We start from the raw sequence: 15,274 nt of genomic DNA, 5'->3' as shown, positions 1-15,274 counted from the left end.
AAATAGCAAATGGACCCAGTGGTGTAACTGTAGTTGCACCCTGGCCCTCATTGCCCCATATGTCCCCCATAACAGAATTTGCATTGGGTTCCATGAGCTTCAGGTTGCACCTATTTGCCTATCGGTATGGTAGGGGTAGAATTGTTACTAGGGACATATTTTGAAACAGGGGTGTTGGTTGACTTGGGAGATACCAGCAGCACCATGGTGCACTGGCGGTGGCCCTAGAGGTGGCATGTACCCCGATGCCATTGCTAGCAGTTGTCCTATCCTGACAAAATCTGGCAGCCCCCCTGATACTGGGGTATAGGTAATACCGCCCTTCCTCTGCCAGGACTTGTAGGAGCCTTCACCATGTTAATCCTTTTATCTGTGTGGTGATTAAATTGTTAGCGTAATTGGGAAAATTAATCCCATGAAATTGTGATGATTGACAGTTTGCTAAAATACAATATTCAGGAAAGATTAGTGCAATACATGTCAGCGTGACTCATGACAGGCACCGACCTGAGCGGAAAGACACCCATGTGGACGCTTGCCAATCATGTCTACGGGAAGCTCCGGTGTATTTTACTGCATATGTTCCTTAAAGATCCAGAAAGTCCTTTTGTTCAATGTATTTGTCTATGAGTGACAACCCAAATAGGAGGCAGAACAATAGGAGGTGTATGGGGTGTTACCCAGTTTTCCAGAAAAAACTAAGGAGCAACTGAATAGAAATTTTAAAACCTTGGCACACAAGGCGGACCAACGCTTGGCTCTTGTAAAACCTTCATGATATCTATTCTGTAGTATTGGAAGGAAACCTGCTGCCTTCATGGTCAGTAGACAGTAAGGGAACACTTATATCTATACTATACACCAGTATTCCTACATATAATAGTGCCCCTAGTGGCCATTTTAACACAATGCAAGGATTTACTGAAAATACACAAATGCCAGGATGCGGTTTTCGATACAGTTTTTCTTGAGCCAGCGTGAATCTGTAGTAATATAATATTTTTTTTTGTATAAAAAAAACTGCAGGTAAAAAAGTACATGTGAGATTCCAGCCTTAAAGGGTTATTCCACGGAACGGAGTGCTGTCTGCATCTTTTGCGGCCTCATTAAAGTGAATGGGTCTGCATCCGAGCTGCCTATGCGGACCACAACAACGGCTGTGTGCATGAGGCCTAAAGGATAGAACATGTCCTATTATTGCAGGCAAATCACGTTCCATGGCTCCATTCAAGTCAATGGGTCCGCAAAGAAAATACGGATCCGTATGTCTTCTGTATCCGTTCCATTTATGCGGAACCATCTATTGGAAATTTTTTTGCCCAGCCCAATTTTTTCAATGTAGTTACTGTATACTGTATATGCCATACGGAAAAACAGAACAGATCCGTAAACACAACGGAAACAAAAAACGGAACAACGGATAAGTTAAACAACGGACCGCAAAACCCTGACAAAGACATACGGTCGTGTGAAAGAGGCCTCATCCTGAAATTTGGAACGTAGTACACTTTGTGGACTTCGATTCACTCAACACTAATGATAATAATAATATTAACAATATTGTATAATGCAATAAGAATAATTCTAAATGAAATAACAATAATAATAGTCATAAATATAACAATCTTAATTCTAAATCACATAATAATAATGATAATATTAACAATATTGGATAATGTAATATATAACACAAGAATAACTGTAAATTAAAAAAGAGCCACCATAACAGTAAAATAATAACAATGATAATTCTAAATAAATAAAATAAAATATTCAGAATTATAATAAACATACATCACGGTACTAATAATAGTCCTCAATATCACAAAAATCTAATAATATAATTTAACATATAATAGTAATAATAATAAATGATGACACTGGCAATCATGTTATCCCACACAGCCCTGGACAGAGGGCACACTGTCCGTTCCCTTATGTTCCTCGGAGAGCCTGGGAAAACTTCAGCCTTTGCAGGTTCTCCAGGAGCTCAATACCCTGCACACAAAGAGAGAAATTCTCTCTCTATATATTCATAAACCTCTCAAGCCCTGAATATGAGGGGCTTATTATGGTGCCCCCAGGGTTCATACTTCATGACTATAGGGCGTCCACTATTAACATGTGAATAATGTGCCGAGAGCTGCTGTAAGATCACCTATTGTACTGCACTGCCTGAGAAACCCGCTCATCGATGGTGGGAACCAATCCTGGATTCCTGTGTGAAATATCAGCAACAAGCTGGAGCCATGAGGTGAAGACTGGATGAGGGTTGGGGGGTACGTAATAAAGAGTGTGAACCTTGGCACGAATCAAGGTGGACCACCTGTTGGGTTCTCGGTCATCACTTGGGGCAAGATGGTTGCTTCTCCCACCCACTTACCTCCATTGTGTCTGCTAGGGTTATGGAGAAGAGGGTCAAGGAGGACAAGGGTGAAATGTGCTTGAATGTAGAAAAATGAGATACTGAGGCATCAGGTGCTTGTGTCCCTTTAGTAACACCATTGCAGTCTAGAGCTAGATGATAGCATGGACATAGGGGGCTGTTTCCCTAGGCTTGCCCCCATGAACGCACCTCTTCCATAGTGTTATTTTCAAGTACTATTTAGCACCAATGTCTGCAAACTGTATAGTGCTGTTATATGTTCACTGTATGACACTATTTTGGTACTGTTTTAGCCAGGGGCGTACACAGACCTCATAGGGCTCCCAGTACGCATGTGTCAATCACTCCTAGGCAAGTTGACTGCCCAGATTTCTGATGACTTTACATTTGTATAGTAAACAAGATAATTTTTTAATTTATTTTTTTAAAGGAAATTTTAAAAAGTCATCCTCCGCCTCACCCTCATTATCTGACCTGTCTGAAAAAGTAGAATTGGTGTTTCAAAAACATGCCCCCCCCCCCCCCACTATACAGCTCTAAATCACTGCTACCCTTCACTTATTACAGCCACCACTAAGGGGCGCTAAGTGCATAGGAATTTACACAATTACCAAGGTCTGCAATGGAAGCTGCAATAAGATCTTTGCACTGAGCTCCCCCGGTGGTGGCTGCATGTCCAAAAGAGAAGAAAAAGATCAGCTCCTGGGCCCCATACGGTAACAATCGCAGGGTCTGCCTCCATTGAACGTAGGACACTGATTTTGGCTAATATAATTGACCATGTGCGTTGGGAACTTTCTCGACATACATCACTGATGTGATGTGAACATGCCCTGACTCTCCATTTCCTTCATTCTAAAAAAAATGATAGAACATGTGTGACCAGGGGCCTTGCCTTTCTTGGCCGTATGTATCATCCTGTAGTTACTTTGCAGTGGCGGGCCGGCCGGTCTATGTAGCTCAGCCTGCCTTGTGTGATACTGTCTCACAGCAATGTTGTTCCTATCAAGAAATGTTACTTGTTTTCCTTATGTAACAATACAATGTATCTAAAATCACATTAGTACGGTAGTTTTACTGGCTACTGCCAGCAGAGGGCGGCATCACCCTCCTGTTATGAAGTCTAAAGGAGCGAGAACAAGGGGGACTGGCTGTCCGGGTCTATGGGACTGAGGGCTGTAGGCACTGGATGGAGATACTTTAGTAAACTGTTTGTCCCTTTTTGTCTCTATGCCATCACTGTTTGGCGCTACGTATACACAAAATGGCAGTATATGGACAAGGTAAGACACTATCTGGGCAAAGTTCTGGACAATATAATATAAACTGTGTATCGGCGTATTGTAGGGTGCTGACTGTGCAGCGGATGCAGTAAAGCGACGCCATATGGCGCTCTCTGGGCAGTGTGTGTAGGTTATATTTATACACTGCACAATACCATTCACCCAAGCGCTGTATAGCATTAGGGTGATGCCATGACATTGGCAAGGTTTCGAAAATATGCCTTAGAGTGCAAAGTGACCCTCGTACTACTAGCCTTTTCGGAAATTCCGGACGTAGTGACTCTCCTTAAGGAGACGGCTGTGTCAGGAGAGTTGGTGGCAATGCTCCATGGGAAATTAATATGCAAAGAGATCTCGCCAGCAAAAGAGAACCGTCTCGCTAGCGCCACCTGCTGGAAGGAGATCCCTATAAGTCAATGTCTGACTTCTTTACCAAGTCTTGGAACACAACAAAGGAAAACAGCCAAGTCAAATATCCCTCTGCAGAAGGCTGTTTCAGGACGTTTGCTCCTCATTAGTACGGAGTAGGATTCTGGTGTGAGATGTCTTGGATGAAGCTTAGAGGAAGTATTGAGAGATACCTCTTTGACTATTATTTCGACATGGAGCATTGCCTCAGAGTCCCATATGCAGCTGGTCTCCTTAAAGAGAGTAGTACCTTCCCAAAGATGCATCCCAGGCATCTCAGCCAGTGTCCTACTCTGCACTGGTGCGGGGCAATCGCCCTGAAACCAGCTGTCTGTGGATGGTTGTACGGCTGGACATTTTCCTTTGTTGTATTTCAGGTTTTGTTAAAAATTCGGACACTGACACCTGGAGACACCTCGTTGCAGGTACTTGGAGAGGAAGTGTTCTCTGGATCTGCAAATGTGTTACCTGATGACTCCATAAGTCAAGGACACATTTGGTCCAGGATTGTTCTACATGAACTCTTACACAGGGGAAAAGAGTCTCCCCATGACACATCTTCTGAGATATGACTGATGTTATAACTGGGGGTTGGTGGCCCCCTCATTCCAGCAGACCTGGTCCTGAACATTGGATGACTATGGGAGATACTTAATACAAAATGTCAAGTTTAAACCCTAAAGCCAACCAAAGGCCTATGTCGTTCAGACAACATGCATGCTAGGCTGGACTGAGCATGCACGTGTCCTGAACAGAGAGGGGGAAATATGTGGCTGACAGTCTCTTTTTAGAGAATAAAAAGGATCGGTCATGTTGAAATCTAACACTATGTAAAAGCCTGATCCTTCTTCATCCGATACACATCAGGTGGTCTGCCAGTCCCACCTCTATAACATAGATAATACACACAATATAGAGCGGAGAATGACAGAGGAGCCGCTCCCCAGACTGACATCTAATAACACCCAGGAGAGAGAGATAAAGTAACATCCAATATCTACAGGACTATAGAAGGTGCACTGCGTCCACCTGGAGAGGAGCAGGACATCCACAGTATCCGGATAAGAAGCAGCTGTCTGACCGCATCTGCGCACTGTGCCCACTGTGGTGGGAGGTATAGATGTATAATATACATGGCTTTAAGTTATCTTTACTATGTGTAACTGATACACGGGATATATATATATATATGTAAGGAGACACAGAGAGAAAAGAGGACAGAACTGTAATGTTACATAGACATGGAGCAATAAACCTCACTATTATCTGTCATCTATCTATTATCTATATATTACCTATCTATCTCATATCTATCTAATATCTATCTATCTATCTATCTCATATCTATCTATCTTCTATCTATCTAATATCTATCTATCTATCTCATATCTATTATCTATCTTATATCTATCTATCTATCTATCTATCATATATCTATCATATATTTATCTATCTATCTTATATCTATCTATCTATCTATCTATCTATCTATCTATCTATCTATCTATCTACCTACCTATCTATCTATCTATTTTCTATCTATCTCATATCTATCTATCTATCGATTTTCTATGATATGATCTGACCATGCACACTGGAAAGCTGAATGACAACCTCGGCTCTGCTACATCAGAGCAGTGAGTGAAGCGGTCTCCTTACCTCCGGAGCCTCCAGCCTCTCCACTAGGACTAGGAGCCTGTGTGATCCTATAAGAGGCGGACAGCTCCTCCTGCCTCCAGTCACTCCCCTCCTGCCTGTGCAGACACTTGGGTGAGATCAGGAATGACGGCTCCTCCTCACACTCAGCATCTCAAGTACTGACCGAGGAGATGTCTATGGGGCAGGCTGGCCAGAAGAGAAGGTGCTGGGGGCAGTATGGTGATGGCTATCCTGGAAAGTTACTTTATATTATATGGGGTCATCATTTCAGTTTTCCTGTAATCCTGACCATCAGCATCCAGGGACCCATCACATATCACTATAGATAGCCCAACTTTCCCAGGCTTAAGAAACCCTGGGTTCCCCATGGGCTAAGAAATGGCTAAATAAAGGGGATATCCACTGTGTACAATTCCTTTTTATTTGAAGAGTCTTCTAACAAAAAGCTGGAATCTGGGCAAGAATCAGGCACCAAGTGTTCAGTTTCCCCACAGTGCCTCCACAGGGGATATGGGGAATTGCATGTTACTTATTTAAATCAATGGGCTGTCCCTGTAATGTTCAGAGACGTCTGGTCCACCAGAGAGTGCGAGACCCTCTTTGTACCCGCTCTCCTCCTGTCTGATAGAATGGGGATGGGCACTGGGGACCTCCCCATCTTAATTAAAATTAGGGCATTTATATACCCCATATCCCCTATATCCAGTGACAGCCCTCAGCCCTGACACCCCCGCTGCGCATGTTATTTGAGTAGAGGAATGTGAATATTAAAGATCTATTTCCGGACGCCCTACACTTTACACTGACAGATGCTGCATTATATTGGAATGTAATGAATTCCGCTTTATATCTGTCCTCCCACAATCCCGTGCTCTAAAATGTCATTTTAAACAATCTAATGTGATTCTGACCCTATTGTCTCATCCATTTTGATCTTTCTGATTCAGGAATGGAAATCCAGAACTACAGTGAAGACTGACACATGCAAAAAAAAAAAATATATTTTTTTTTAGCTTACTTTTTTGCTGTCCTACACATTCCTTCTTCAAAATTTCATATGCCTAGATACAATCGAACACAATGAAGCAGAGCTGCACTGACCTTTATACCAGTCAGTCCGTGTGATTAATAATCACGGCCAAAAAAGCAAAACTCTCAGAGAAGACTTTGCTCTTTGCTTTTCTACATAGAGCATCTTCTATAGAAGCTCAAAAGATATTATCCTGCTCAAAACCAATGATTTATATAAACTGCCCCCAACAATCTCAGAGGGAAACTCCACCAATGAACGGATGGCTCCAGTGCACCCCATTGGGGCACATGGACATCACACAGGAGGTCTTCTGCCCGGACAGCCTCTATTAAAAAGGAGAGCTGCTGCAACCAATTATGTCTGTCCATTCTGCCCACATACGAGGCAAACCTTATACTGCCCCCTACTGTCAAGAATGGGAGAATGTTCACAAGACAAGTTGCTCGTCATGATTTTCGGTAATCTTGGAGATGACTTTGCACAAGATGTTCTTATTGTGACACCTCTGAATGTAAAGAATACAAAGAATCCTTGTTCCTTCTTAAGTAATAAGAGCTCAGAAACCAGAACTGGATACCTCCAAGATAAATCATCATCCCTTCTATGGGTACTCACACAATGTAATATGCATCCAACTCATAGGGAGCGCGACAAGGTACCAGTCACACATATTCAGGCACATGAATGTATGAGGTTTACACAAGGCAACTAGTCTTTATTTTGTTGTATGTCTGCTGACATATCCATAATTATTAGATATATTTTACATTTTAATTAAATAGAAATTCCTCTAAAGCTCATTATCACATCCTGCTGAGTAATTACAGCCTCCTATGTACAAGAATATAACTACTATAATACTGCCTCCTATGTACAAGAATATAACTACTATAATACTGCTCCTATGTACAAGAATATAACTACTATAATACTGCTCCTATGTACAAGAATATAACTACTATAATACTGCCTCCTATGTACAAGAACATTACTACTATAATACTGCTCATATATACAAGAATATAACTACTATAATACTGCTCCTATGTACAAGGGTATAACTACTATAATACTGCCTCCTATGTACAAGAATATAACTACTATAATACTGCCTCCTATGTACAAGAATATAACTACTATAATACTGCTCATATATACAAGAATATAACTACTATAATACTGCCTCCTATGTACAAGAATATAACTACTATAATACTGCTCCTATGTACAAGAATATAACTAATATAATACTGCTCCTATGTACAAGAATATAACTACTATAAGACTGCTCCTATGTACAAGAATATAACTCCTATAATACTGCTCCTATGTACAAGAATATAAGTACTATAATACTACCTCCTATGTACAAGAATATAACTCCTATAATACTGCTCATATATACAAGAATATAACTACTATAATACTGCCTCCTATGTACAAGAATATAATTACTATAATACTGCTCCTATGTACAAGACAATAACTACTATAATACTGCTCCTATGTACAAGACAATAACTACTATAATACTACCTCCTATGTACAAGAATATAAGTACTACTATAATACTGCCTCCTATGTACAAGAATATAACTACTATAATACTGCTCCTATGTACAAGAATATAACTACTATAATACTGCCTCCTATGTACAAGAATATAACTACTATAATACTGCTCCTATGTAGAAGAATATAACTACTATAATACTGCTCCTATGTACAAGAATATAACTACTATAATACTGCTCCTATGTACAATAAATATAACTACTATAATACTGCTTCTATGTACAAGAATATAACTACTATAATACTGCCCCTATTTACAAGAATATAACTACTATAATACTGCTCCTATGTAGAAGAATATAACTACTATAATACTGCCTCCTATGTACAAGAAAATAACTACTATAATACTGCTCCTATGTACAAGAATATAACTACTATAATACTGCTCCTATGTACAAGAATATAACTACTATAATACTGCTCCTATGTACAATAAATATAACTACTATAATACTGCTTCTATGTACAAGAATATAACTACTATAATACTGCCCCTATTTACAAGAATATAACTACTATAATACTGCTCCTATGTAGAAGAATATAACTACTATAATACTGCCTCCTATGTACAAGAATATAACTACTATAATACTGCTCCTATGTACAAGAATATAACTACTATAATACTGCTCCTATGTACAAGAATATAACTACTATAATACTGCCTCCTATGTACAAGAACATTACTACTATAATACTGCTCATATATACAAGAATATAACTACTATAATACTGCTCCTATGCTACAAGGATATAACTACTATAATACTGCGCTCCTATGTACAGAATATAACTACTATAATACTGCTACCTCCTCATACGTACAAGAATATGAACCTACATTCAATAATGCTCCTCCAGTACAAGAATATAACTTACTATAATACTGCCTTCCCTATGTACAAGAATATAACCTACTATAATACTGCCTCCTCAGTGCTACAAGAATATAACTCTACTATAATACTGCCTCCTATGTACAAGAATATAACTACTATTAATATCGTGCTCCTATGTACTAAGAATATAACTCCTATAATACTGCCTCCTATGTTACAAGAATATTAAGTCCTATAATTTCCTGCCTCCTATGTACAGAATATAACTCCTATAATACTGCCTCCTAGTACAAGAATATAACTACTATAATACTGCTTCCTATGTACAGAATATAACTACTATAATACTGCTCCTATGTACAAGAATATAACTACTATAATACTAGCTCTCTATGTACCAGAATATAACTACTATAATACTGCCCTCCTATGTACAAGAATATAAACCTACTATAATACTGCTCCTATGTACAAGAATAACTACTATAATACTGCTCCTATGTACAAGAATATAACTACTATAATACTGCTCCTATGTACAAGAATATAACTACTATAATACTGCTCCTATGTACAAGAATATAACTACTATAATACTGCCTCCTATGTACAAGAATATAACTACTATAATACTGCTCCTATGTACAAGAATATAACTACTATAATACTGCCTCCTATGTACAAGAATATAACTACTATAATACTGCTCCTATGTACAAGAATATAACTACTATAATACTGCTCCTATGTACAAGAATATAACTACTATAATACTGCTCCTATGTACAAGAATATAACTACTATAATACTGCTTTCTATGTACAAGAATATAACTGACTATAATACTGCCCCTATTACAAGAATATAACTACTATAATACTGCTCCTATGTACAAGAATATAACTACTATAATACTACCTCCTATGTACAAGAATATAACTACTATAATACTGCTCCTATGTACAAGAATATAACTACTATAATACTGCCTCCTATGTACAAGAATATAACTACTATAATACTGCTCCTATGTAGAAGAATATAACTCTAATAATACTCCTATGTACAAGAATATAACTACTATAATACTGCTCCTATGTACAAGAATATAACTACTATAATACTGCCTCCTATGTACAAGAATATAACTACTATAATACTGCTCCTATGTACAAGAATATAACTACTATAATACTGCCTCCTATGTACAAGAATATAACTACTATAATACTGCTCCTATGTACAAGAATATAACTACTATAAATACTGCTCCTATGTAAAGAATATAACTACTATAATACTGCTCCTATGTACAAGAATATAACTACTATAATACTGCTCCTATGTACAAGAATATAACTACTATAATACTGCTCCTATGTACAAGAATATAACTACTATAATACTGCCTCCTATGTACAAGAATATAACTACTATAATACTGCCTCCTATGTACAAGAATATAACTACTATAATACTGCCTCCTATGTACAAGAATATAACTACTATAATACTGCCTCCTATGTACAAGAATATAACTACTATAATACTGCTCCTATGTACAAGAATATAACTACTATAATACTGCTCCTATGTACAAGAATATAACTACTATAATACTGCTCCTATGTACAAGAATATAACTACTATAATACTGCTCCTATGTACAAGAATATAACTACTATAATACTGCCTCCTATGTACAAGAATATAACTACTATAATACTGCTCCTATGTACAAGAATATAACTACTATAATACTGCCTCCTATGTACAAGAATATATCTACTATAATACTGTCTCCTATGTACAAGAATATAACTACTATAATACTGCTTCTATGTACAAGAATATAACTACTATAATACTGCTCCTATGTACAAGAATATAACTACTATAGCACTGCTCCTATGTAGAAGAATATAACTACTATAATACTGCTCCTATATACAAGAATATAACTACTATAATACTGCTCCTATGTACAGGAATATAACTACTATAATACTACTCCTATGTACAAGAATATAATGACTATAATACTACCTCCTGTGTACAAGAATATAACTACTATAATACTGCTCCTATGTACAAGAATATAACTACTATAATACTGCTCCTATGTACAAGAATATAACTACTATAATACTGCTCCTATGTACAAGAATATAACTACTATAATACTGCTCCTATGTACAAGAATATAACTACTATAATATTGCCCCTATGTACAAGAATATAACTACTATAATATTGCCCCTATGTATAAGAATATAACTACTATAATACTGCTCCTATGTGCAGGAATATAACTACTATAATACTGCCCCTATGTATAAGAATGTATACATATATATGGTATAACAATTCCCTCTCCTATAGTGTTAGAATCTCCCCTTTCACTCTTTCTTGCAGTAACAGGTAGTTGGAATATTTCACCATCTTGCAGCTTTATCATCTTATCTCTGCCACCAGTAAGGCTACATGCACACGAACGTTGTTTATTTCCGTGTCTGTTCCATTTTTTTTGCGGATAGGATGCAGACCCATTCATTTCAATAGGTCCGCAAAAAATGCGGACAGCACATCGTGTGCTGTCCGCATCAGTATGTCTGTTTCATAGCCCTGCAAAAAAAGATAGAACATGTCCTATTCTTGTCTGTTTTAGGCATTGTTACAATGGATCTGCAAAAAAAAAAAACGGATGTCATCCGTTTTTTTTGCGGATCCGCAATTTGCGGAACACAAAACACATACGGTTGTGTGCATGTAGCCTAAAGCTGAGAAATCCTGCTGTCTGTTTTGTGCTGCCACCTCTATATTATCGCTGTTCTGTAACATGATGCTTTTCGTGTCATTACTCGTCGTACATGTTGGCCGGATTCCACTATCAGTGCAATAAATGCAAATGGCATCGAACTGAACATCCCTTCTGCTTTTCATTTAGCTGATTGTCGGAGAACATTTCAGATCTGCCGTCTTCTTCCCTATAATTTAGGGTATAGTAACCGGCAGCCTGCAATCTGCTGACATAGTCGCAGGAAGGTAGTGGACTTCAAAGGGGTTCTCTGACTTTTTTATGGTGATGACTGCTCCCGAGGATAGGTCATCAGTATCTGATTAGTGTTGAGCGAGCATGCTCGGCCAAACACCAGTTTGGCTCGAGCATCGCGATGCTCAGCACATCGCAGTGTTCAGCCGAATACCTTGTTTGCTCGAGTCAGTTTATTTAAATCCAATTTAGCCTCTATTTCTGAAAAGTTTCTGCTTGGATTTGAACTCACAATCTTCTACATTAGAGCCAAGAACTTTAACCCCTACGCTATACAGCTACATGTTAACCTGCACTGAAATATGAAATGATACTTCTGCTGTATAGGAATACTTACTACATGAAAAAATACTATGAGGTTTTTCTGACATAGTTTATCATTCAGCTTTAAAGCTGAGTGGTTAAAGTCCTTGCCGCTAATGTAGAAGGTTGTGAGTTTAAAACCCAGCAGAAACTTTTCAGAAATAGAGGCTAAACTAGATTTAAATACACTGGGTGTCCCTAAGCACTTATTCCATATATGAACATAGCTATATATGGAGTCAGAGCAGGGACTCCTAAGCCGCGGACTTAAACAGGGGGATTCCCTCACTGTACAGTGATCTTCTGCATAGACCTCAGTGGGACCCGGCACCCTCCCCTCTTCAGAGCAGGGGGTGCCTGGTTTAATGCTCAGTTTCTCCCATTGACTTCCATTGTGCTCGGGTGCTCTGTAACTCTGTTGTGCCATTGTGCTCGGGTGCTCTTTAGAGCACCCGAGCATCTGCAAAGTGTTCTACTCGAGCACTAGAGCACCCGAGCACTATGGTGCTCGATCAATACTATAATTATATCTGATCTGTGGGGGTCCGACATCCGGGATCCCCGCCAATCAGATGTTTGATGATCCACTGCCTTCTCGTGGCGTACCCTACGGCAATGATTTCACATGCATTGGTCATGTGACCTAGGCGCAGCTCAGTCCTATTCAAGTGAATAGAGCTGAGCTGCCATACCAACTACAGCCACTATACAGTGTATGGCGCTGTGCTTGGTAAGCCGTGAGGAGGCTGCGGTGCTCGTTAGAGCACCGGGCTCTCTTCAAACAGCTGATAGGCAGGGGGTCCCGAGTGTCTGGCCACCACCGATCAGATGACCTATCCTGAGGAGTCGGAAAACGTCTTCAGAGAACTTAAAATCCAGGGTCAAGTTTATTTGTACCAGACAGTACGTGGATGACCGATCCGGCCCCCAATCGAATTTTATGAAATTCGCTGGTCTCTAATAATGAACAGTTCTGTAATCTTTAATCTACTCCATGTTGTTATAAAGATCTTTGATTGCTGTCAGTGAATAGAAACCTTCTAGATAAAATTCTGGCTCAGTTCACACTTGAGTTCAGGGGTTCTGTAGGGGTTTCCATCAGGATTCTAACACCAAAAACAGCTCCGCCTGCCCCGCTAGCATTGGCGTTAAAGATTTTGAGGACCCCCCCAAAGAACCCCATTTTAGTCAGAGGGATCCTTCTGGGTATATATGGCCTTGGGGACCCGCTGTCATGGGTTCCTTAGAAACGGCGGCCATGAAGCTAGTAAGAACAGAATCTACAAACCCCCTCCCCTTGACTCAGTCCTCCTCACACAGCTGATGGGTTTGTTACAATGGATCAGCGCAGATGAGAGAGATTCCTGCTGCTTCTGGCTCACATATCGTTCTGCCTAGACTTATACATTGAAGCATACCCTCAGCTGTGCGAGCAGGGCTGGATCTAAAAGGGATAGCATCGGGTGCTCCCATTCACTGACAGCCAGCAGAGATCTTGAAATTGGGGAAGAATTAAAATACAATGTATATTAAGAAAATTGCAGAACTTTCCCTTATAGAAAAAAGGAAACAAAGACATTGGACATTCTCAAGAAGGGATCATGTGACTCACGAGAAAGAAAATGACGTGATGGTGTAGACAGAAGAATCCGCGCTAGGCTGACAACTGGGACACGCAGGTGCGATATACTGGACTCTGCCTGGTGACGGATGGTTTTTAATCTTTTTCTGGATCCACAAGGTGATGTACGTGGCGGCACATACCTGGATCGGGGGTGTCACACATACACAAGCGTTCTGCGCTCCGGTTCCTTGGGATGTGCTGCTCCGGAGACGCTACAGTCTGGATTCCCTCCCAGCCTCCAGGTCATTGTGGCTGCTGCGTCTCCGCTCCATCTGCATTCACTCCCAGTTGTACCTCCCCATTTTTTGGATGTGTCCCTTTTTTTTTTTATTTTTTTAAATGACTTTTTGTTGCGTCAGGAGAGTTGCCAGGAGACAGGAGAGCTATTCCGATTCTGCTCCTCTGTCCTTTTCATTCACACAGGCTGAGGACACACATTTACATTGTGCCTCCCTGCAGAGGCAGAGCCGTGCCAGGGTCCTAGCTTCTGCCGTGTTCTCTTTCAGTTATAAAAAATATTTCATTTGTGCAAGAACTGCAATTCCTAGCGTTGTCTGATGTCGCTGCAAAATGGAGAAGTGAGCAGCAGTCCCACAAGGCGCATGTAACACAATATCAGACATAAGACAACGGGGGGATGGGGTGGGGTGGGGTGGGGTGGGGTGGGGGTGTCCAGCTATTTGTGCCAGTTTTGGGATATAACACAAATCTCATAGGGCCCCATAGCAAAATGTTATATGCCCCCCCCCCCCCTACCACACCTAGTTTGCAAGCACACGTGCATCATACACTCCCAGGCATCGCACACCACAAAGCGGAATGCCCCGGATTTATGATGAATTTACATTTTTTTAAATTGAGCGAAGAAAAATGTAATAAAAAATTATAACAAAATGATGTCGTCCTGGACCTCGCCCACTTTATCCGACAGAAAAAGAGGAACAGGTGCTTCGAAAATATGGTGCTCATTCTGAAAAGCATATTTCTCACTCAATTAACACAAGACAACTTATTTTATGACGTAAAGTCATGATTTTATGAAAGACACGGAGGCGAGTATTGCCTAACTCTTTCTTTACTGTCCACCAATAGCAGCAAAGAAAAAA

At 39.8% G+C, this 15,274-nt stretch overlaps 1 protein-coding gene across 3 annotated transcripts in view; it reads right to left on the bottom strand.

Moving 5' to 3' along the window:
* Positions 1–14,568, bottom strand: part of FAM167A (family with sequence similarity 167 member A) — a 40,212-nt gene extending 25,644 nt beyond the window's left edge. Inside the window, exon 1 of one of the 3 annotated variants that reach the window (XM_044291813.1) lies at positions 14,309–14,568. The gene's annotated coding sequence lies outside the window, so the exon portion shown is untranslated. Of the gene's footprint in view, positions 1–5,736; positions 5,817–14,156; positions 14,179–14,308 lie in introns of those variants that run through there. The other 2 variants (XM_044291815.1, XM_044291814.1) reach the window with 2 other exon arrangements.
* Between the last annotated feature and the right edge of the window lie 706 nt (positions 14,569–15,274).

This window comes from Bufo gargarizans, chromosome 4, assembly GCF_014858855.1.
Source record: "Bufo gargarizans isolate SCDJY-AF-19 chromosome 4, ASM1485885v1, whole genome shotgun sequence".
Taxonomy (NCBI): Eukaryota; Metazoa; Chordata; class Amphibia; order Anura; family Bufonidae; genus Bufo; species Bufo gargarizans.
The sequence above is the reverse complement of the archived record's forward strand: the minus strand, read 5'-3'. Positions and strand labels throughout refer to the sequence as shown.